We start from the raw sequence: 24,406 nt of genomic DNA, 5'->3' as shown, positions 1-24,406 counted from the left end.
TAAGGAAAAAAATTTTTAATAAACAAAATTAAAATAAGATTTTAGAAAATGTATTTTTTTTGTTTCGATTATAATCGAATTATATAATTATAGTCGTTTTTCCATCTTTATGGCATTCGCGACTTTATCAACGTTGCAGTTGGCGAATCGTTATTGAAAAACTTATCCGGTACAACTGTGTTCGATGTTTACTCTTGGGCTCGAACTCACGGACATCGGCTCAGGAGACAACAGACTTGCCAACTGAGCTATATCACAAGCCCTATTTGAAAATGCATGTTATAAATGATTGATTCGACTAAAAACTGACACATTTTAAAACTCCATATTACCAAAACTAAATGTTATAATCCAAAATTGACAAAAGATTCGAATTCAGTACGCTAAAATCTACCAAATCAATAATCAAAACATAAACACCAAAATGCTTCTCCCTTGAGTTATCAATTGAATTCTATACATAAGTTTTCATGATGGTAAGACGAGTTTATTTTAAAAAATACTTCTCAGATGGTGAAAAGCTCTTTTCTAAATTCATATTTTGTTTTAATTTTCAAATGGATTTATCGAATTTTGTAGTACAGCTGTTTTTTCATTTTTAAAACAAATTTACCGAATTTCAAAGTCAAACTATTTAAAATTTTAGAAATATTTTTAATAAGTTTGTCTATGTTTTTAAATTCTGAATTTTTGGTGTTCTAAAAACAAAAACCTTGAATTTTATTCCTTATCAAAAATTCACATTTTAAATCGCGATAATTTTTTTCAAATTAAAAACACTATAGTGGAATTTTTCAGGCAACGCTTCAGTTGGAAATGAAAAAAAGAATTGAACATTAAGATGAATAATAAATAACAAATATTATCATTTTCCGAAAAGTTAAATAAATCTGACATTTATTTGAGAATTTATTTATTTTTTCAAAATCTGTGTTTTGTGAATATTTATTTCAAATTTTAAAACTAGACTGTTAAGAAATTATATTGAAGCAAACTTCTAGTTCAGAATAAGAAACACAACTTTGATTTTTTTTCAAAATATTATTGATATGAAACTTTCACTGTGATTTGTTTTGGAAGTTTTGTATTATTTTATCAGTAAAATTTATTAAATTTTGAGATTGTGTGAAAGTTATGAGTAAGAAAATGATGTTAGAATTCCATTTCCTTATTTTTTGTGTTTTTATGGTACTGTTATTATTTTTAGATAAATTTGAATTTCAAAACACCCCCTCCCCTGGAAGGGTCCTTCGCATGGGCCTGGTGCTTTGAAAGACTGCGTTATTTTTTTTTTTCTTGTTTTATTAATGAATGCAATGTCATCTTGAAGCTAAAACGTGCAAAAATGAAGAAAATTCAGCTTTAAAAAGGACTAGCTGGTAGTTATAGAGTGTTCACTGATTATCATGACTTTTATCCAACCGGTTTACTATATACAATTCTTATGTAGAACAATTAACATCAATAAGTGATTGTTTACTCGGTTGACCAAAATGCCCATAAAAGATTGTGGTTTTTTATAAAACTTTGTGTTTTGATGACTTTATTGTAATAAGGAGCTTAAACTGCACTGACTCGTACATTTTCATGGAAGACTTTCAAATAATTTTAAAGTTTAGTTAATTTGAGTAGGGAAAATCCGCCATTTTTTTCAAAATTTGATAGTCTATTATATAGAAAAATTACTCAAATTGCCTACTTTTTATGCACCGATCTTGAAGAGCAGGAATCCTTCTAGAGTAACATGTTTTCAAAGTGGAATATTTCCAGCAGATTCTTCGAGTTATCAACGAAAAAAGCAAGTTTTCAGATTTTTCGTGATTGTGACGTTATAGTCTATACTAACACTAAAGCAGGGCTGCCTTTCACCACCTTCTTTAAATATTCCTTGAGTCACAGTCAGTAATTTTTTATACCATTTTATCATTTTTATAATTTTGTAATGCAATCCATTTTTGTCTTTCTGGTCAATTATGTCATTCATGTTGTTTTTCAAATTTTTATTATTTCTGTCAATTTAGTCGATTTTGTCATTTTTGTCATTTACGTATTTTGTTCAATAAAAACTTTATTTGTCAAGTAAATTTACTGACAGTTCCATTTGTACGACTCGGTGGTCGAGTGGTTAGCGTGGTAAGACGATAACCGCTGGTCCACTGATGGCATGGGTTCGATTCCCATCTCGGTACAGGGTGTTAAATGTTAATCTTAAGTTATCCACGTCATTTATTCAGTCTGTAAAGCCTAAATCGGCTAAGACGGTGTATGTCTTTTTAAATTTAGTCAGTTTGTAACGTTTGTTATTTTTATTATTATTATTTTATTTTAGACACTTATTCATATGTGTCTGGAAAATGTTTGCCATTTTTGTCATTTTTTATTTTTGTAAATTCGTTACTGTTTTCATTTTTGTAATTTTTGCATCTACCTTTTTTTTGTCATTTTTCGATTGTTGTTATTTTGGAATTTTGTCCATTTTTTTTTTCGTTTAGTTGTTTTATAAATGGTTTATGTTTTTCAGGTTGATGGTTTTTGTCATAGGCTAATTTTTCAATTTTGTCATTTTCTAAGTTTTTTTTTGTATTTTATCGATTGTCTGTCTAGTGAATTTTGTTTTGTACACGCCTGTCACGGTCGCCAAATGTATGGACTGCTTCTAACTCTCAGGAACAGTTCTATCGGATTGCACAACACTGTCCCATTCACACGGTGTTTGTTGCCCATTTCAGCTGAGCTGATCTGAGTGAGTGAAACTTCTTGCTTTCGTTTCGTTGGTCGGTCAACGTTTGATTGAATCAACTGGTTTCTCTCATTCGTGCTCCAATCGTCGGCCAGAGTTGACGCGTTTCCACCGCAGATCGTCCCGGATGCGCGTCGTACGGGGTTGTCATATTGTCGGTCGTCGTCATCCATCGTCCGTCACCACCCGCCTTCATCCTCACTAAATACACACGTCACAATCGTCATTCGTCGTTGTCGTGCGTGCCAATTCGAATGGAATTAGTGTGTTCAAATTTTGAAGTGTTGTTTTCAAAAAATCCATCAGAATCACGTTGTCAAATTTGGGGAAAGTAGTGTGCTGTGCTTTTTAAAAATGGGGGTCTCAATGGTTCAGTGAAAACAACAAGATCGAGGGCGGCCCTACCTTCTGGGAAAGCCTACCACGACACGACCACGGGAATTTGTGGAGCCAGGAGAAGAAAAAGAAGCAAAACAGCCACTGTCGCCTGTGAGAGAAAACGAAGCAGGCTGGCTCTAAGGTGTAAAGTTATTTCACCCAAGCAGTCCCAGTCTGTCAGTGCCAGTTTACACACACCCCGCGCGATCAAAGTAAGCCATAGGTATATCTTCAGGTTTTCGGCACTTCGCTAGGCCAGTGTGACCAAACCAACACCTTTGTGCATGTGTTTCTGTGTGTGTAAGAGTGCGGTGCACCCGACTCACCTGTCAACTTTCTCGCCAAGCTACTACTACAGCGGAAAAAAATTAGCAACATCATATTTACAGTTGTTTTGGAATTGGAAGCGCCGCATCGCTGCTAAACATTCACATGTGGATGCACCACCAGCTTTTGGATACTGTTGAATGAATGAATGAATGATCCTAACAGCCAGAAACGAGAAGCAATCAACCACCTACCTTACCTTGTTTCGAAGTCTGAACGAGAGATTAGGCCATTTCTAGTAGTGGTGAGTTTGTGCCGTGTTTTTCTGCTTTTCTACAAATGTTTTGCTATTATTTTTATTTCGTTCTGGCTGGTCCGCAACAAGTTGCCTGTCCGCCGGTTATCCGCCTCTTCTTGTCCAGTTCAGTTCAATCCATTCCAGATCGCTTCATTATAACTGTATCGGATGCTTTCGAGTGGTGCTTTCTCTCTATAGAGGAGAAGGAATCGATGTCTGCTTGTTGTAGAAGAGGAGAAAATGTGTGATAAAATATTATCATTTTTATGGGGATTGATGCTTTTCGGTTTTTCTACAAAAGAGATCAGCCAGAAAAATTAGTGGTTCGGCAAATTAGTTGCCCATTATTTGGTTTTGTGAACGTTAGTTTGCGATGACTAATTCGTTTGCATTTGATAAGAGGGACTTGATATTTTCACCGATTGCAAAAACTTTCTTTCATCTATCTTTTGTATTCGCAAACAGTAGAATTTTACAACCATGGAATTTCGGATTCGGTCTTCACACGTGTAAGGTATTTGAATATCAACCAATATTCGCGAAATACCTAAATAGATATTCGTGGATAAATCAGAGAGAATTTTTGAGGGACTGATGGTGAATAGACGTTCTTAACGTACAGCTTATAATAATAATATATCGAATAAAGTAAGCCCAAATTATGAAAATGCAATTGAATGTTTATTTAGTCCCTCCCTACTTTCGTTTTCGAACGTTTTCGATTGAAGAAGGTAGTAAGTTGCTATCGAAATACTGTTCACGACGATTTCGATCACCGCTGGATATAATTTTTCGGGGTTTCTTTTGTTGATTTTGTTCGGTGATGTTTTTTTAAAAAAAAATCGCTAGTTTTACGTTTCGGTCTACTCTATTCGACCATCCTCAGAAACTATATTTATTACAATAAATTTTGAAAGAAAAAAAAATTTTAAGTTACAATTTTACAAATCTAATTTAAAAAATAAGACGCCCCGACGACAACTAGCAGCAGCAGCAGCAATAGATAGACGCCCAGTTAGAGCAGAGAGACGGCCCTAGCAGGCGGAAAAATTGCTTTTTGTGAGTGTTTCCCAATTTGTGTTTTAATAATTATTTTAATTAGATTTGTAAAATTGTAACTTAAAATTTTTTTTTTCTTTCAAAATTTATTGTAATAAATATAGTTTCTGAGGATGGTCGAATAGAGTAGACCGAAACGTAAAACTAGCGAATTTTTTTAAAAAAACATCACCGAACAAAATCAACAAAAGAAACCCCGAAAAAAAATATCGAAATACTGGTATATGAACTTTTCATTTACCGTGGTTGAACTAAAAAGAATCTTTCGATTGCTTTGGTTCAGTTGAATCATTCAACCAAGTAGGCTCATACCACAACAGAGTGAATTTTCCGATGTAAATGTCATTTCATGAATGAAAATTAAACACACATTGTCTTAGAAGAAAATGTAAAAAAAAAACTTCAAGTAATCCACAATAATTTTACTGGGAATCTTCATATCAGGGTAAGACGCTCACCAAAAATTTTCATGATTTTCATTTTGCAACGATTCCAAAATAATTATTTGAGAAAAGTGTTTGTTAATAATAACTTTGAATTTAAAACTGAGTATCTAATTATTTTTCTGAAGTGTTTTGTTGAATCGTTGTTCGAAAGAATCGAATTATTATTAATTCTTGTTCAAATTTTTCAATTTTTAAATATAAATTTAATTCTAAAATAAGATTATCAAAACCATATTCTTAGGTATGAAGCTTTTGATACTTCATTTTCATTTGTTTTTTTTCTTGAGTTTCAAGCTCTCATACTAGTGTGGTAGATATATTATGGGTTTTGTTGGAACTGAATTCAAAGAAAATGTAACTAATTTGCAACAAATTATTTATGAAAAAAGTGAAAAGTCGATTTTTTTCTTCATGCTTTCAATATTTTCAAACTTTTTTATAATGTTTGAATTAAATTAAAACATATTGAATAAAGAGTCAATTTCTGAAAGTTAAAACTATTTAAAAAATTTAGTAAAAATTCAAAATCAATTGCAATTGAAATAACCAAACTTTCAGATTCAGAGTGGATTTTTTAACCTAAATAATGGATTTCTACTTCAAATTTTAAATATTATTGTGTAGATGAGCTAAAAACAGGATCTGCGATATAATTGGTGTGAAAAGGAAATAGTCGGGGATTACGGAATAGTTTTATCTCACCTGGTAAAAATTAGAACATAGGCAAGTTTTTGGAGCATATGTTTTAAAAATTGAATTTGGAAATAAATTTTCTGAACTCGATTTCAGATTTTATTCATCACCTCTAGTTTCAAAAGAAGTATTTTCAGTATTTTTTTTTTCGAAAATTGAATAGATATCATTAGAAATGTACCGAATAGTGCGAACAGCCGAATACCAACTATTGGCCGTTTTCAAGTATTCGGTGAAACAAATATTCTGAACATGAAAATCGTCAATAAGCTTAAAATGTGTTCATAAGTACCGTCTGCATCACCAAATACTCTGCAAAAAATACTATTGTGAGTAATATGTTAAAAGTGATGATAGAATTGCAAAGCAAAAGTTCTAATGAAAGCAGGTGAAAAACACTATTTTTTTGCTTTGTATAGAATTTGAAGCATAACTGATATCAAGTTTCAACCAATAATCTAAGTTTCACATTTTTAATGTAAGTTTTATAACCATAAAATCCCCATAATTTAAATTTATTTTTATAATTTTAGTCATAATTTGGTCTCAGAACAACAAGCGGCTCAAATTGAATAAGGCCCTTCAAGCCAAAGTGGTATAAAAGAATAAAAGCTAATGAAAGACGTTAAATATCATAGTTAATAAGCATTGGAAAGAAAAATAAATAATTTACTTAAAAAAAAAGAAACTTATTTCGAGAAAACACATTTTAAATTTAATGTGTTTGGCCATTTTCCAAAGGTAATTTAACACTTAAAGTCTCAAGGCTTTTTTACTTCAAAAAAGGATCTAGATATGTTGATCCATCAAACATGGAGCCAAACTGATCTGCAATAACTCGTAAGATAATAAAGTTATGATCGAAAGAAGTTTGCAGGCATTTATTGAATATACCGGCTATTTGGTGAACATTATCAAAAATGATCATATTATGGCTAAAATTTTGACAAAGTTAGTCTGAAAAAACATTTTAAAATCCAAAAAGCGAAAACAACTCATGAGCATTAAATATAAATTATCAGATTAGCGATACGTTGTTTGATGACAGAGATACGCACGAAATTAAATTGCATGTTTCGCCTGATCCCAAACTTTTTACCGATACACCATATTGAGGGGTAAGCTCAAACTTTTGATCGATAACTTAAGTAGCTATTTTATTTAGCTTAGCTTAGCTTAGCTTGATTGACTACTCACATCCACCTCAATCATTGAACCCGAAATGCTTTATCAACAGTTTTCAAATTAAAGATAATGTTTTAACAATTATTATCATTATTTTTTGAGGCATAGAAGTTTAAAACAAATGATTATATGTTTGTCAGTGTTTTGAAACAAATTCATTTCCAATTCCACGATCGCAGGCGTGGCTCAGTAGAACAAGTTCCACATCGCCAATGGTTGCTACTCCGTGATTGACCGAGGCCACCAATTTTGAACAAGGGTCAAAAGAATGGATCTTGGGATTAGAAGCTCATTCTCAATGCACAAAACTGATGCTCTCTCTTTGACCATCAATAACGGCGCCGGTCACGTCCTAGTAGTCAAGAGATAGTGAGGAAAATAGAGAAAGGGATGAAAGACATAAATTTGCGCTTTAGGACCGAGGTTACCTCTGCATCCTAGCAAAAAAAATCGTAAGGGAATGTGGGCAAAAGGATAAGATCTGGAAACACTTTTGACAAGTGTATGGATCTGACTTTTATCAATCTTTTTATCTCCTAAAATTTCCTAACGAAACTCCTTAGTAATATTATAGACACAAGATGCTACATTTTTTCCAAGGTTTAAGATCGTTGTCTGAAGCTGTGATTAATTATTGTTTGGAAACTGGCGGACACTTAAAAGTTTACTATCACACAACTTACAGATTTCATTTTTGTGTATCAAACGTATATTGAAATATTTTAAAAATTTAATGTTTCCTAAATTTATTACTGTATGACCTAACTTTCAATGATTGTTTCTGCGACACTTTATTTTAGAATAGACTCAAAACGCAATCTGGAAACTTGTTACCCCACACATGCCAAATAATTATAGTTTATTACCCTTCTGGTATTACTCTTTTGAAAACCCCTAACTTTAAATATTCCTTGAAGGTAAAATATTCTTCTTCGCATATCTCAAAAACCCAGATAAAAAAAATATCTCAAACTTTCACCATCCCTATTGAAAATAACCAAAACCTTGAAAACGTTTAACTAAACATGCATAAAAAAAAATTTAGTGAATATGGGCTGGAGTAGTTTGTCACACTGTGCGTTTTTAATTGTTAATTTGTTTTTGAACTAATTATTATTAAGAAAAATTTTAGAGCAAAGCGAAACTCAAAACCAATTCAAACTGTTTCACATGAAATGAACAAGTTTTCATAATTTTTGAATGTTGGATATTCATAGCTATTAGGTATGAGTTCTTGACCATAATTTTCGCCAAATCCCTAATTTATATCGAAACAATTGATGTTTTAAAGGTAGCAAACTAATGAGGGGTGAGGTGAACTGAATACGAATACTTAATTCTCAAAAACTACGAACATTGTATTCAAACTTATAAACACAACAGTGATGTTCAATAACTTTGCTATATTCGAAAAAAAGACCGATTTTTAGATGCTGAATCGTAAAATAAATATGGATTTTATCTCAGCTCCCTATAACATCAAAAAAAATTGTTCTATTAATGAGCGAGTACTGTACAAAACAAACTTGACCAAATCAAAAGGATTCCAGAATAACTTAAAAAAAAAAACAAAACACCATTGATTCACATTACGTCAATCGGTAATCCGATACTTGAATTGAAATTTTCGTTTGAAACTATTGGAAGAATAATGTTGATTTCTGGTTTTTTCATCATCAATCGTAGTGCAAATCAGCGTATTTAAACAAATGTCAACCATCAATAAGAAAACAGCTGATGAAAAATCTTGCCAATTGGTTCTACCGTAAAAATAATGTTACAATGATTTGAGAAAATATAAATCAAAATAATACTTAGCTTTGGGAATTTTTTTATCTTCATCATGCCACATTTTTTGAGATCTTCGTATTTGCTATCAACTGCTCTTTTATGAAAAACCTCGGATCCGTTCTTTTCACCCACTTTTTCTTCGCTAGCTTCCAATTTCACGTCTTTACCGCGCAAAGTTTAGCCAAATTTCTCTTCTACATTCTCGAAATATCTAATAGATCTTCATAATAAATCTTCGGTTTTGACTTAAGATTTACTTCAGCAAAATATTAACAATTTGAATTCGGATTTGAAAATTTTTGAAAAAATTTCTTCAAAAGTAAAAGTCGTCCGTCATCGACGGTCACAGCCTACCGAGTCTCTTAAGTAGCTATTTTATTTGTTTGAAAAACTATGCAAATTTTTAGCACAAAATTTAAAAAAAATGTATTTTGACATTGATGAAAAAAGATTCAAATGTAGCTCGAATTTTCAAATTCGGTCCACCCTACCCTGAACTGATCGGGTTGAAATATAAAGTGCGATTTTTTGGACAAAGCATACGAAAGAGGTTTTGATCATCGAGAATGAGATCAAAAGAAATGCAATATGTCATAAGATGACTGAGATATGACCAAACAAATTTTCTTGTTTTTGAGGGGGTGATCCCAAACTTATGGCCGGCAGCGTATATGGTCAGCAAATTCTAATTCAACGCTGTAAGAACCTCAAAAAAAAGTTATTTGATGAAATTCGTTCCAAGGAATTGCAAGTAACAGCTGTTTTAGTTTCGCAGACATACTTTTTCCAATTTTAAGCTTTCAAGTGATAGTTAAATTCTTTTATTGAACAAACACCCCCACGGAGTGGAAAAATTTAAGAATTCGAATGTACACCTACTATGAAAAGTTCTTAGTTTTTATTTAAAATCCAGCGTTTGCGAGTCTTTCGTAACGGTTTTTTGCCGCTTGGGGGGGGGGGGGGGGGGGGGGGGGGGGGGGGGGGGGGGGGGGTGATCGGGGTGATCACCCCCATAGGCCGCGCCTGGATAGTTCATAGTGTGCAATATAGATGGTGCAGCATAACATATTGATTGATCAATAATCTTTTTCAATGGATTCTACATCAAAAACCACTTGACAGATCGCCACCAAATTTTGCACATGTAAACATTGCATTACTAAGTAGTCTCTGGAAATTTTATCAATTTTCATCCCCCCGTATAAAAGTTATTCACAAATGTAAGTGTTGCATTTTTTTTAATACAGTCCACAGTGGTCGAAGACGGAACATTATCGTGACAAAATTAATTACGAAGATACTATAAGAGATAGACAAATGGTCTCTTGAGCAACAATGCTCATCAAACCATGCGCTTCAATAATCTTAATTTAATTTTAGGACGTATCATTTTTGCATGATTTGCACATAAAAACTTTTTTCAGTGAACAGATAGAGCCAAACTGTCTTCTACAAAATTTTAGCCAACGGATTTTGAGGAAACTTTACCGAAGACACCACAAACATATGACGATTCGTAAGCGAGTTATGATTTTTTGAATATTGAAGTGTTAGGGTGTGTAAAAAAAACAGTTTCTAACTCTAACTTTTGTGAATGAACTCATACAATGAAAATGTCTTCTAGACATTTTTTTTTCTCAGAGTGTAAACTTGTTTCTTGATGCATTCGTTAGTTATAAGGGACTTTTAAGCAAAAACTTGTACTTTTTAAACTGTCATATCTCGGATTGGTGCAAACCAACAAATTATTTTATGACGACATTATTTAGTTCAAATACCAAATATATTATTGTGAAATTATAGGAAATATGTTCCAAAAAAGGGCAAAAAAGTTATTAGCTGTTTAAGAGGGGTATATCTTTTGGCATTTGAAAACAATCAATTCATTTGACATCACTGCTAATGCCTAGCGAAGTATTGCTTGAAAAGTAGTCATGCAATACCTCGATAGGCACCAGCAGTGATGTCAAATGAATTGATTGTTTTTCATTTCAAAAGACGAACGACATATTCGACAGCTAATAACTTAAAAATTCTCCAAAAACATGGATGAGTTTTGGACAAATACGAAGCTTCTAAGGCTGATGTCATACTGAGGCGACAAGCGTCGCTTTGCGTTCTGCGTTCCAATAAGAAAGCAAAGCGATGGTTTGGTATGTCATACTAGCGCGCCATGACGCTTTGAATTTCACAAAAAATCATCACTTTTCTTCATCTGCTAATGCTTGGAATCGTCTCCTCTCTTCCGGGAGCCATTAAGAGCTCATCGGATTATGATCCGGATTGCGAAAATGCCGAAATTTCAACCTCCAAATTTCTTGCTATTTTTGCGAGAATAAGAATTTAATCACCGATTAGGATATTCTTTAGGTTGTTATCATAAATTCGGCGGATCTTCGAACTATTATGATAATTATGGTATAAGTTCAACCCTCCAAAGCTGTTCGGAAAATATCTGTATCGGAAAAATTTTGCCTGTAGTTTGCTGGCGATCCTCTGGCCGCAAATGTTAACATATTTTGATGATATTAGATGCATTGTGTAGGTTATTTATTCCAGTTGCTTAATATTTCAAAATTTATTAGATATGTTTTACCAGGTTGTCTCTAGTTATTCTTACTATCTATTGGCTACTAGGACGTGGCCAGCGCCTTTATTGATGTTCAAACAGAGAGCATCAGTTTCGCACATGAGTTGTACGAAATTGGTGGTCTCGGTCGATCACGTAGTAGCAACCATTGGCATTGTGGAACTCATTCTACTAAGCCACGCTTGAGATCATGGAATTCGAAATTATTTAATTAAGATTAAGATAAGCAAATGGGGCGTTTTGTATCGAACGATTTCAATCGTTTCTCTGAGAAGGTTTATTAAAAAAAATCATTCTTGATAATAACAAAAAACATTTCTAAACAAAATTTAGTTAGAAAATAGAACAGCGATTGACATACTCGAAAGTATTCGGTTCTACAAAGTGCGTGAAAAAAAATCATATTCATTCCCGAAAATTATAGTATCATCAATCAAAGAACTATTTGAAAAAAATCGTATCAAATTTACACACTTTTATAAAAATCAGGAAGATATAGGAATTCTGATTTGAAGAATTTGGTAGTAGGTGATGTGGTTTGTGTGGTGAGTCAAATTGATAAAAATAATGTGCTTTTCTTCTTATCTATATGAAGAAATGTGATCCGCAAAAGATAAATATGAGCTACCTTGATGGAATGTGTAGTTCATCTAGTTCTAGGTGAGCTTTACTTGATTGACATTAACCTCGAATAAAGTAAGAAGAAAGGCTCCAAAAACAAACATTGCACAATGTGTGGAGATAATAACAAGAAAGAATCACAATAGCTTCAAAATTTGCTCAGATATTCTACGTTATATGACAGTTTCAGATTCAATAGAAAATTAGGCAATTTTTTGGTCCTGTCTCGTAATATAGTAAAAATTAAGAATAATGACAAAATTACAAAAAAAAAGAATAAAAATTACAATGAAATAAATTACAAAAATAATTAAAAATGACAAAAATGATAAAAAATCATAAAAATCATAAAAATAACGAAGGGACACAAATTTTGTAAATAACAAAAAGAAAATCAAAAGTGGTTAAACATCTAAAAATGATGGAAAAAATTATAGAAAAATCAAAAACATTAAAAATGAGTGAAATATTACAAAATCCCAGAAATGAGATCCAAATTAAGTATACATGATTGTTCTTTGACAATGCAATGATATGACATACACCATCTCAAAAATCTCTTGAAGGAATTTCCACCAAATTGTTCCTAGGATCTAAGTTGAGCATAAAAACCAATTGAGGTCAATGGCACGTATCAAAGGTGCTGCTCACCTGATACTGAAGACCAGGAAGGAAACAACCCCGCCTTCGGGCTATCGAATTGCAAAGGTTAAACACACATACCCGTCTTCTGCTTCGTTTGCTTTTAGTCAATAACAAATTTTCCACCTGTTCATTCGTTCGGAGAGTCAGAGAAACAACATCACATCACATCAAGCGTGAGGAAATAAAATCCCATATCGCTTCTCGGCATCTTTCCTGCAGCCATCGCTTTCATCTGTGCCGAGTCGAGAGCTGAGTAGCAATAACCATCGCTCTGGTCGTGAAATATATATCAATATCCAATCAACAATATTAGATTTAAGTTGGAATTTCTCCACTTAGAGCTTGGAGCTTCCAGCGAATGTCTTCCAGGCATAAACGTATCTACAGTATGACCCATAAAAAATTATGCGAAAATCTTTCATCAAGATTTAAAAACACTTTTTGGGTGAGAAGCAAACTGGGCACTTGGGCACCATGGTTGGTCGGCTCCTCCCAAACAACAAGGAGCCGGGAGGAAACATCACTGTTTTCAGTTCGGCTTCCGAGTAGGCTTCCTATAATCCTCTTTCGCAGATCATGCTTCACTCGTTATCCAAGTTTACCTGGTCACAGGGTTGAAAAAAAATCAGGCTACCTCGAAGTAATGGAAATTTCGCTCAAAGTGATGACCTTTTGTGGTCATCGATCCACATTTTTACTCTAATTTGTGTTGTGAGCCTACTTGGAGCCTAATTCTTCTGAATAAAAGCAATCGAAAGATTCCCTTCAATTCCCTCTTTTTTAAATAAGGAAATCTTTTCGGGGAAACCGATTGCTTTGATTCAGCCACATTTTCACTTTTTAACTTCTGCAATGGTACCTAATCCAGTTTCTTACTACCCATTTTTCATCACATTCGCAAAAATCAGGTAAATTTTCAAAAATCAGGGAAATTTAATGGCTCAGCCTGACAACCTGATAAGTCATTGAATTTCCCTGATTTTTGAAAGTTTGCCTGATTTTTGCGAATGTGATGAAAAATGGGTAGTAAATCATAGCTGAAGTTAAAAAGTGAAAATGTGGCATAATCAAAGCAATCGAAAGATTCTCTTAAATTCTCATTTAAAAAAAGAGAATTAAAGGGAGTCGTTCGATTGCTTTGATTCAGTACAATTATTCAACCAAGTAGGCTCACAACACAGATGGTCGGGATTCGCCCAGACCGAACTGAACGCCATCAGCATTTTTTGAGACACCTCAACTTCATGTGCCATTAATTTCATGTTAAGACGAAATCTGTGATGTTTATGAACCAGAAACGTTAGTTTATAATTCAAGGACTTTATATCAGTCAATCCTATTTGCATTTTCGATTGGCAATATGAATAACACGCGTTTCAATTTTGGTTGTTTGAAAATTTTTGCATGGCGCTCAGTTCGGTCTGGTCGAAACCCGGCCAGAGAAGAATGAAAATGTGGAGCGATAACCAAAAAAAGGTCATCACTTCGAGCGCAATTTCCGTTAGTTTAACGAAGCCTGATTTTGCCTGATTTTTATTTCACTAGTTCCCTGATTTTTGAAAAAAAAATTGACAACCCTGGCGGCAAGTGTGAGAGCTTTTGCATCTGAGTGGGAGAAAGGGAGTTTTAGCCAAGAGCGCCCTAGTCTTTCAGTCATACACCTCTCAGTGAAAATGAAGAAGAAAAAATTGTTTAGACTCCCACCACGCAACGTACAAGAAATAACAACAATTTCTTACCCGCTGTCAGCGTTGCCACAATAACATCTTTACTCTCATTAAAAAAAATTAGCCCAAAAACTAAATGTGCACCAACAACGAAAATGATCATCAGTGGAAAATGTTAGGAAAGTTTGTAGTTTTTTTTTTTAATTTTGTTTGACTGTTAATACCTTCTCTGTTCTCTCATTTTTCAATAATCAAAATTAATTAATTATCGAAAAGGTGTTTTTAAAATCCGGAAGTTACTTTCAACCACCACCAACCACTGAGATAAACGAAGAATCATCGTCAATGATCAAACAAATTTTGCTGCCAATGATTGAATTTGTGGTAATTTGTGGCGAATTGTTAGAGAGAATTAGAAGGCTTAAGTTAAAATGAGAGAAACCGGTGCTCAGAGAGAGTGAAAATGTGCTAATTGTTGCAAATTGTTGCAATTTGTTAAGCTTTGAGCAGTTGTGGAATTTTGATCATTAACATTCCAAATGCAAAGAATTCTCTCTCCACTGCAATCCCTCGCTTTCAACTGTGTTATTATTTGTCATAATTGACGAATTTAACATGAATCTGAATTCTGTCTTTTGCTAATTTCAAAACGCTTTTCATGATTTATTATTTTAAATGGTGAAATTTGTACTTATTTTAACCAAATCCTTCAAATCTGTCTCCTGTGCGGACAAAATCTGTACCAAATAATAATAAAAAAAAATCTGTACTTTTTAGGATAAATCTCTACTTGCGGCTACCATGCCCACTGCTGTTTGCTGTTTTGCAGATTTTTTTTCTAGCAAACATAACTGTCAAAGGTGGCATTCGGAGCAGAGGTACCAGACAGGAATACCAGGTCGTTTTTCAAAGATCAGGACACAAAAAAAAATCCGGTTTTTTCAGGACACCACAAATTCTGCTTAAATTGCATCCATAAAGGCGAAATACAGGCACTGTAGACACCTTAATGTATGCACTGAGGCGATCCGAATCTTGGCTGGCCTGCAGTTTATATGGAAAAACATCATTTAAATATCATCGGAACCGAACATTAAACTATTTTTAATTACCGAATGATTCGATATCCCGAAAAAACTATAAATTCAATTACAACTTACATATTATTTTTGAAAATCAGGACATTTCAGTACATTTAAATACCATTAATTCAAAAATCAGTTAAAATCCGGCCATTTTAAAAAATTATGACAAATCCGGATTTATCGGGACAAATCTTGATTTATCAGGACATCTGGCACCACTGCACTGATAACAGGTTGTTTCGTCAAAAAATCAGGACATCGCAAAGAAAAAAAACAGAACTTTTCAGGATACCAGTAGATTGGTGGAAATTAAATGCAGCTCTGTTAGATTGCATAAATGAAGGCGAAATGACGCCTTAATCTAGGTAACAGAAGAGATAGAAGAGGTAAGAAGTTAGCTGGATTGTAGTTTATATCGAAAAACACTGTTCAAATATCATCTGAACCGAAGATTACCGTCGCACTATGGGGTTTGAGGCGGCAAAAAGTTAAGAATTAACTTCATCGTAATGATATTTGTCATATACCAGTTTGTAGCTTTATAATTAACTAAGATATTCTCAACTTTTCAGATTATTATCATATGCACTTATCGTTTCACAGACATCGGACTTAAAAAAATTTGAAAAATATACTTCAGATCCAATAATATTCAAATCAACTATTCTCCTTTTAAAGAAATGCTACAATAATTTCCAATACATCGTTAGAAAGCTAAGCTTCTTTTCGAAATTTCTAAGCTTCTTTTCGAAATATTTTTCATTTTCACACAGTTAACAAAACAAAAGTGTAAAAAATGAATAATTTTATGATTTACTCCAAGGGTTTAAACATTTTAGCCTAGCGTTGCCCGAAACTTTTGTTTGTCTTCTAAACATAGCTGCATATATCTGCATCCGTTAAAGTTATAATAAAAACAAAAAATGGGTAATTTTTAACCATTTTGGAAGAATAGTATGTTTTATGTAAAACATCATTTAGCGAACATTGTTCATAGCGTGCAGAAAGATGCTTGTAATTGATTGTGACCAAAAGCTACGATAGAATTGCGATATCTGTCTGTAGAAATAACTAAAAGTTCTTAAAAGCTACTTTTTCACAAAAATTATAAAATTTTAATGTTGCATTTTTGCATATACTCTCTAATACAAAACTGAATAACCATGAACAAAAATAACCTGAGTCGTTTTGTTTTAATCAATTATATATTTATTCTTTTTTCTTGAACAAATATTTTTCTTGAACACTGAACTCAAAAATATTCAAGCGATTCCAAAATGATTTTATTTAAACAAGTATTGTTTCAAACTTACACTATGTATTTTTATGTTCTAATTTTACAGTCCTTTCTGAGCAAACATAAAAACCAAAGCTGAAAATTATTTATATTGGTTGTTAAATGTATACAATTCATTTCATTTTCAAAAAAGTTCATAAAAAGCAAAAATACCTTTTTTGCTGCCTCATTGTATGGGACTGTCCCAAAGTGCATCGGTAAGAGCAAATTCACTCGTGTTGGGAAGTAAAAATTCTGACAATTTTAGCAAATTTTGAAATTTTTTCCATGCAAAATTTTTTTCAAGATCTTCGATCGATATTTTTTTTACAACACTGTTTCTATTTCAGCCGTAAGTGATAGAAATCGAGCTATTTTTGCATCACAGCATGCGTTGTAAAAAATAAACTTGATGTCCGCAGATCTTGAAAATGTTTTTGCACGGTAAAGTTTTCAAAATGTATCACAAATTTCTACCACTTTTTCCCAACACAAGTGAACTTGCTTTAAAAGAGGTTATACTGTTATATTATAAATTCAATTATAATGAATTATAATAAAGATTATTTTTTAAAATCAGGACAATTCGAGAGTTTTTGAAAAATCAGGACGGTTTCTCGAAAATCAGGACAAATCTTGAAAAATCAGGACACCTCTGGCGTCTTTAAAAGCGTCTTTTGTCGTGAACAGGGTTGCCAATTCTTTTATAAAAAATCAGGAAACTGGTGAAATAAAAATCAGGCTAAGTCAAAGTAACAGAAAATTCGCTCAAAGTGGTGATCTTTTTTTTTTGTTCGTCGCTCCACATTTTCACTTTTGCACATCTAATGGTACCTTATTCAGTTCCTTACTACCCATTTTTCATCACTTTCGCAAAAATCAGGCAAAATCAGAGAAATTCAATGGCTTGTCAGGTTGTCAGGCTGAACCTCGAAACATCAGGCAAATCCTGAAAAATCAGGCACATTGGCATCTCTGCTCGTGAACTTACCCAGAATAAAGGGTGTTAGCTCTCAGATTTCTCCTCCACACAATGCGCAATAGATTTGTCCGGAGAAGGGAATTATCTTCATCAGGGGATGTGTATGCTTTCGCTTACTCTTAGGTGTTGACAATCCCACTCTTGATTTCAGTGCGATTTATCTCCGCCGAGGGATTGCAATAGAGAGAGAGAATTCTTTGCATTTAGAATAGTAATGATCAAAATTCCACAACTGCTTTACAATTTGCAACAAATCTCACTCTTCCTCTCTCTCTCTGAGCACTGATTTCTCTCATTTTAACTCAAACTTTCTCATTTTCCCTCAGAAATTGCCACAAATTACCACAATTTTAATCATTGGCTGCGCAATTTGTATGATCATTGATGTAACTTTTTCCTTAACCCTCATCCGCATCAGATTACATTACCCTAATCAGCACCAGGAGTGTCAATTTGACACTGCAAGCTCAAATCGTTATAACTTTTGGCGTGTTCAACAGATCTAAACAAAACTTATATCAGTAGAAACTTTGTAATGATTATTTCGTCTCTTGGCTTGGCTCTCTTCCCAAATCACCACCCACCGTACCTACTCGGAGAGCAATCGAACACGTTCTGCTGGACGCGTTCTGCTTGTGGTTCTAGAAATTCAGGAATGATTGTACGTTTATAATTTTCAGATTTTTCTAGAATTTCACAGCGTGAATTGTTGCACCTCACTAGAATGTAGATTAAATTTGCTTTCCAATGAATATACTTTTGATTGGTCCAAACAAAGTAAAAGCACTGAAAATCCGCTAGTAGTTTTAGCTATATATAATGTTCTAAGCATATTTTACTGACATTACAAGGTTTCTATTGATATGAAAATTATTTTTTTTGCAAACCGAAACTACTTAAAAAAAACTGATATTAGTTGCATTTGAATGTTTATTGTTGATTTATTTACGTGGTTATAAATAATTTACATATCTCTTTTTAACTTGTATTTGATAGAATGTTAATAATTAAGTAATAGTGTTATGTTCTTAAATATGCCCCGTTTGTTTTCTCACGAAATAATAATATGGTGAATTTTATCTAATTCGGGATTTCTGTATCGGTCGATGCATTTTTATATAGATTGAAATAGATCGTCTCTTGGCGAAGCCTAATAGTTACGTATTAAGGTAAACGCAAGCAAATAACTGGCAGTTGACATTTTGTTTGTAACCATTTAGTGATATTGAGAATATTTATTTGAATGCAACCAGTTTCAAGATGACCGGAATCAAGAAGAATTGGATGACAGCACCCCTCACTTTTGGTTTGTTGGAGTTTGGTGAGATCGTTTCTTTTTGAAAATTATTTTTACTATTCATTGTCATATTTGTATTACACTTCTACTCATTCATCCTATTTGCCGAATAGGATTTCCCATAAAAAATTACCTTTCCCCACCTTTCTGAATTCAACACCCTGGGTCGTATGAGTTCTCTGCACCTGAAAAGTTAATTTTGTTGTATCAGATAATCCCCATTATGATTACATTGACTTGTCGCGGTGTGCATAAAGGTACCACACTTATTTTTAAAATCAACACTTGAAATGAGTGTTGCATCCAGACACTCATTTTGGCATCTTGTGTTGGTTTTAATTATGAGCTGTACCTTGTGTATCAGCCAATGCAAGATGTGTGTAGTCACCCAATGCTATGCTATGCTATGCTATTACAAGGTTTCTATTGATATAAGTTGAAGTTAATTATAATTCAAACGACTTAGATAGGTTTTACTTTTGGAGTGTCAAATTGACACTCTAAGTCGGAAAAGGGAGTTTTTTTGTCCAGGCTTCCAGGATTCGTCCATAAAAAAAAGTAAAGATACAATATTCAAGAACTTTTGAAATCATTTGGGGTCTCCGAAGAAATTTTTGTATTTTGAAGCTACTGAAAAAAGTTACAAGCCTTTAAACTTGCAATAGTGTCAAAATGACACTCTAATGCGAATGAGGGTTATTCTCAGTCCCCCGTTTATTTCTCCCCGCACAGCTTGGAGGGAGCACACAATAAAAATAGCACTCTTTTAGCATTTTTTCATGGGTCATACTGTATGTTCGTATGCATACCGGTAGGAAGCTAGAGTGAGAAATGGGGAGAGTGTGTGCTGTTGAAGAAAGAAAAAATCCACTTGGCTTGTGGATGTCATCGCAGATCCCCGAAAACCAAAGGAACAAGTTGGTAATTTGATTATCAACTCCACCCAATCATCTGAGTTTCTCGCTTACGGCGAAGGAACACACTTTCAAGCAGCTGAAATGCGGTTGTGTTGATTTTTCTTTTTTCTCTTTTAAGGAGAACGAATAACTCTTTAAAACATAAAAATTATGAGCGAAAACATTTTTTGGTCCTTCGAACCGGATTCAGGCAATTTGGAAGAGTCGTTGTGGTTAAAATGGAAAATATCGTTTCAGCAGACACGTCCTAATTAACATCCTAAAATTTCTAACTTTCCAATCAAATTTTCAGTGTTATAGTGTAAGCAACTTCCCCATTAACTGTTTTCAACTTGAGCGAAACAAATACGGTTCTCAGCAATAGAACTAGCTCCAGCTAAAACTGCAACCCAAAACCATCTAAAGTGGGGGTGAGTTTTGCTATCAGGATTCATCTCACGTTTTGCCAGGGAGCAACTTCAAAGAGTGATGGTCAGCGCTTCAAATGATTGAATGTGAAGTTGAAAGTTCACTACCCACTAACTAGATAGCGATGCTACACGATGGTTATTCTGCTACTCGGAGGAATGTACATTTTTGAGAGCATCTGGTCTATAAATAATGCAAGATGCATCCTAATTGAGAACGATAGGGTTTATCAAGTTTGATTGTTTGATGATGGAACCTTAACGTTATAATAAAAACTCAGTTCGATTTCATTTTTTGTATCCCATAAATCTATTTGTTTTTTGGATAGTTAAAAACAATATTGCTTCAAATTCAAAAAGTCTTCAGGCTTTCCGACAACACAAAAAAAATCAAATATGTTAGGGGTGGCCCACATTAAAACGAAACACGTCCTCAGTTCTTAAAAAAATAAAAATGGGTAAGAAAAACACGTGGGTACCAGGAAATTCCTTCCCGTGGAAATTCGCCCGCTGAAAGATTAATCGAACCTGAAAATTAAATTTTGTCACCCAGGGAAATGTCACTGCGAGATGCGAGATCTCGAGTATACTCAACTTTGGCCCCGTGCCACGGGCCATAACGCACACACCAATTCTGCGCTCCCTACGTACCCTACGTAACGTCGAATCAAACCCCTCGAGACTTAAAGTTCAACGACTTTCCGCGTGAAATGTGAATTTCACGATCGATCCACAGGACGACTGCTGTGGACTGTCCTTCCAATATAAAAAATTGAATCCATTTTTGACAACTGATTCTAAATCAGAGTTCCGATTCCGGTTTTTTGTTCTAAATTCTGGAATCGAGTACTGTAATCTGCACGAAAGATTTTTGTCTCGAATGTTAACCACTAATATGAAATTTTAAAAAGTGAAATTTAAAGAAGGTATTCCAAAAAAAAGTGCCAAGAACAGTAATCGTCAACAACCCAAACGATGCTTGACGCGCTGAAAGAAAGTAATCATACAGCTTTAGGTAAAACAAGAAAAAAACGAGAGACCCCCAAAAAAGTTTTTCATCCATCAAAAGCACTCCCCAAATCTATGGGGCGCACCAAACTACACCAAATACTCGACGTTGAACCCGGCTGGGGAATTTCGGCAGCTGTTGTTACAGTGAAGAGATGGATGCCGGTAGGCAATAAGTACTCCCCCGCATCGTTTTCCATCTGCTAGCTGGATGGGTGAGTTACTTACTTGCTCGGAACCATAACCATCAGAAGAAGAAAAAAACCTCCAAAAAACGGGGGGCTTGCCAGAAAGAAACGAATGAAATTGGCGATGCAAAAAAAAACCATCGACGACGACGACGGTGAAGAGATGATTGGTTGTCATTATTTGGGCGAATGGTTTTCGGTGTTTTTACTCAACATTTACATTTTGGGAAGACTTCGGTGTGGAGGCTTTGAAACCGACACACTGGAAGAAAGAGAGGTGATTGTGTTGTGTTTACTTTCAGTTCAATGAATTTTAACAACTTCGAACTTTTTTTTTCGTCCACCTTCTTCAGAGAATGGATGGAAAGCGAACGGAAACATTTGCACACGCCCAGTTTTTGGGAATTATTTGGAGCAATTTCCAATCAGAATCGATGGTTAGTTCTGGAATGGCATTTTGACGAGAGAAAAAAAGAAGATTATGAGTTATGCAAATTGATTCTGAATTATTGTCATCAAAGCTGGGATGCTATTTAGAAAGTTTGATCACAAAAAAAAAACAAAAATAAAGCAGACAAAAGTTACAGGAATGACGAAAATAACAAAAAAAAAAAAACTGATATGAATGAAAAATTTCATACATAGTTGTCCAAACTAACACCAATGAAAAGGTATAAAAATTACAAAAATGAAAAGTGAACAAAAATAAATAAATAACAGACAAAAAATATTAAAAGTAAAACAAATGAAAAGCATGACTCAATCACAAAAATTAAATAAAAAGGAAAAAATAAGAAGCAAGAAGCGAAAATGACAAAAAATATAAGTTAAAATTGACAAAAGCAAAAACGACAATATTGAAAAAAAATGATAAAATTGACAAAAAGGACATATAAAATATTAGAATGACAAAAATGAAAAAAAGAAAAAAACAAAAATCACGAAATTTACCGAAATTATCCAGATTCGAAAAAAAAACCAAAAAACAAACCAAACTGTCGAAAGGATGACAAAAAAGATATACCTAAACAAAATATAACCAGGAATGAAAAAATACAAATAATCAAAGGACAAAATTTATAAAAATGACAAAAAAAAAACACAAAAGAGAAACAAAAATGGTAATAACTGCAAAAATGACGCGAATGATAAACATGAGAAAAATCAAAAGCATAAAAAATAGGCAAAATGGAGAATTTTATAACAAAATGTTCAAAATAAGGCCCAATGGGTATAAGTGCATAACACTTATATCGAGAAAACACGCTTTTAGGATTTTTTTATGTTTTATTCATTTCCCATATATTTTTGGAAAATTTCTATTTTTTAAAACCCAAAAGTATGTTAATAAATGTCTAAAAACCTGAAAAAAACCCGTGATATTGAATGAAACATGAAGAATCGTTTGGCATTATAAATTCAAACTACTATCATTGTTCTACTAATACCACTTTTGTCCTGAAGTAAGGTTGCCAGAATTTTTTCAGCACTTACCGGGCCGGTCAAATCTGGCCTATTTATATAAAAACTTGGCAAAATCCGGGCATTTGATTTCAAAATTGATGGCCGAAATTCCGTGCAATATCCGGGCAAATTTTGTTAAAACCCAAAAATGACTCTAAAAAAATCAAGAACAAAGAATTGAAAAAAGATTTTTTTCATCAAAACTCATCAACAGATTTCAAATCGTTTTTGAGGCTTCCAAAAACTCAAAAAATTTCGTTTTGGAGGCATATAAAAAAAAACATTATGAAAGGTTAAAAAATAAATAATTGAAAAAACTACGAAAATGATACAAATTACAAATCACGAAAATTATAAAATAATAAATAAAAAAGAATTACAAAAGATTACGAAAACTGTGAAAAAAAATATATAAATTTAAATGACAAAAAAGAAAAATGACCAATTCAACAAAAATTTAGAAAATTGAAAAAAAAATCTGAAATGAAAAAGAAAGAGAAACATGTCAAAAATTTTGACAATGACAAGTGATAAAAATAAAAAAAAAAGAAAAAAAAAGGAAACTACAAGAATAATATTTTTTAAATGACAGACATGATAAAAGTTAGAAAAAGACAAAGATCATAAAATGACAAAAACTAAAAATAAAAAACAAAAACAAAAATAAGAAAAGTGTAAGTTGAGAAAATGAAAAATTATAAAAAAGGAAAAGAACTAAACAAAAATTGAACAACTTTAATATTGAGAACAAATAACAAAATAGACAAAATCGATAAAAATGACAAAAAATATATAATTACAATAATCATAAATTTACAAAAATTGTAAAAAGAATAAAAGAGAAGTAAACACTAAAATTATAAACAAAAACTTCAAAAAAGATAAAAATGACCGGATGCATAAGTTTGACAAAAATTAAAAAAATGTTCATAATTTCAAAACGCCAAAATTTTAAAAAATAAAAATCACAACAGTTGCGAAAGGAAATAAATGAACAAAAATGAAAAAATGGCAAAACTCACAAAAATGACACAACCTACAAAAATAAAAACATGGCAGAAAGTGTAGACATCACAAAAATATCAATAATAAAAATCTCATGCCAAAACAAAAAAATATCAAAAATAACAAAATAACAAAAATGATTTTTTTTAAATGCAAAAACGAAAACATGATAAAAATTATAAAAACTGACAGAAACTAGTAAAATACCAAAAAAAGAGCATTAAAACAAAAAAGTGACAAATATAAAAAAAATTAAAATCATAACTTACAGAAATGATTAAAATTATAAAACAACAAGAATTATAAAATTTTAAAAAAAATGCCAAAATGAAAAACAAAGACAAAAATAACAAAACGTGGAGGTATGAAAAAAAGAATTTTAAAAATGTCACCTGCT

At 32.9% G+C, this 24,406-nt stretch overlaps 1 protein-coding gene across 1 annotated transcript in view; it reads left to right on the top strand.

Annotated features, from left to right (window-relative positions):
• The first annotated feature begins 2,826 nt into the window (after positions 1 to 2,826).
• LOC129751765 (protein melted) overlaps positions 2,827 to 24,406 on the top strand; it is a 54,173-nt gene continuing 32,593 nt past the window's right edge. The window contains exon 1 of the mRNA XM_055747466.1: positions 2,827 to 3,689. The gene's annotated coding sequence lies outside the window, so the exon portion shown is untranslated. The remainder of the gene's footprint in view (positions 3,690 to 24,406) is intronic.

This window comes from Uranotaenia lowii, chromosome 3, assembly GCF_029784155.1.
Source record: "Uranotaenia lowii strain MFRU-FL chromosome 3, ASM2978415v1, whole genome shotgun sequence".
NCBI lineage: Eukaryota > Metazoa > Arthropoda > Insecta > Diptera > Culicidae > Uranotaenia > Uranotaenia lowii.
Note: the sequence above shows the minus strand (reverse complement) of the source record. Positions and strands in the feature narration are given on the sequence as shown.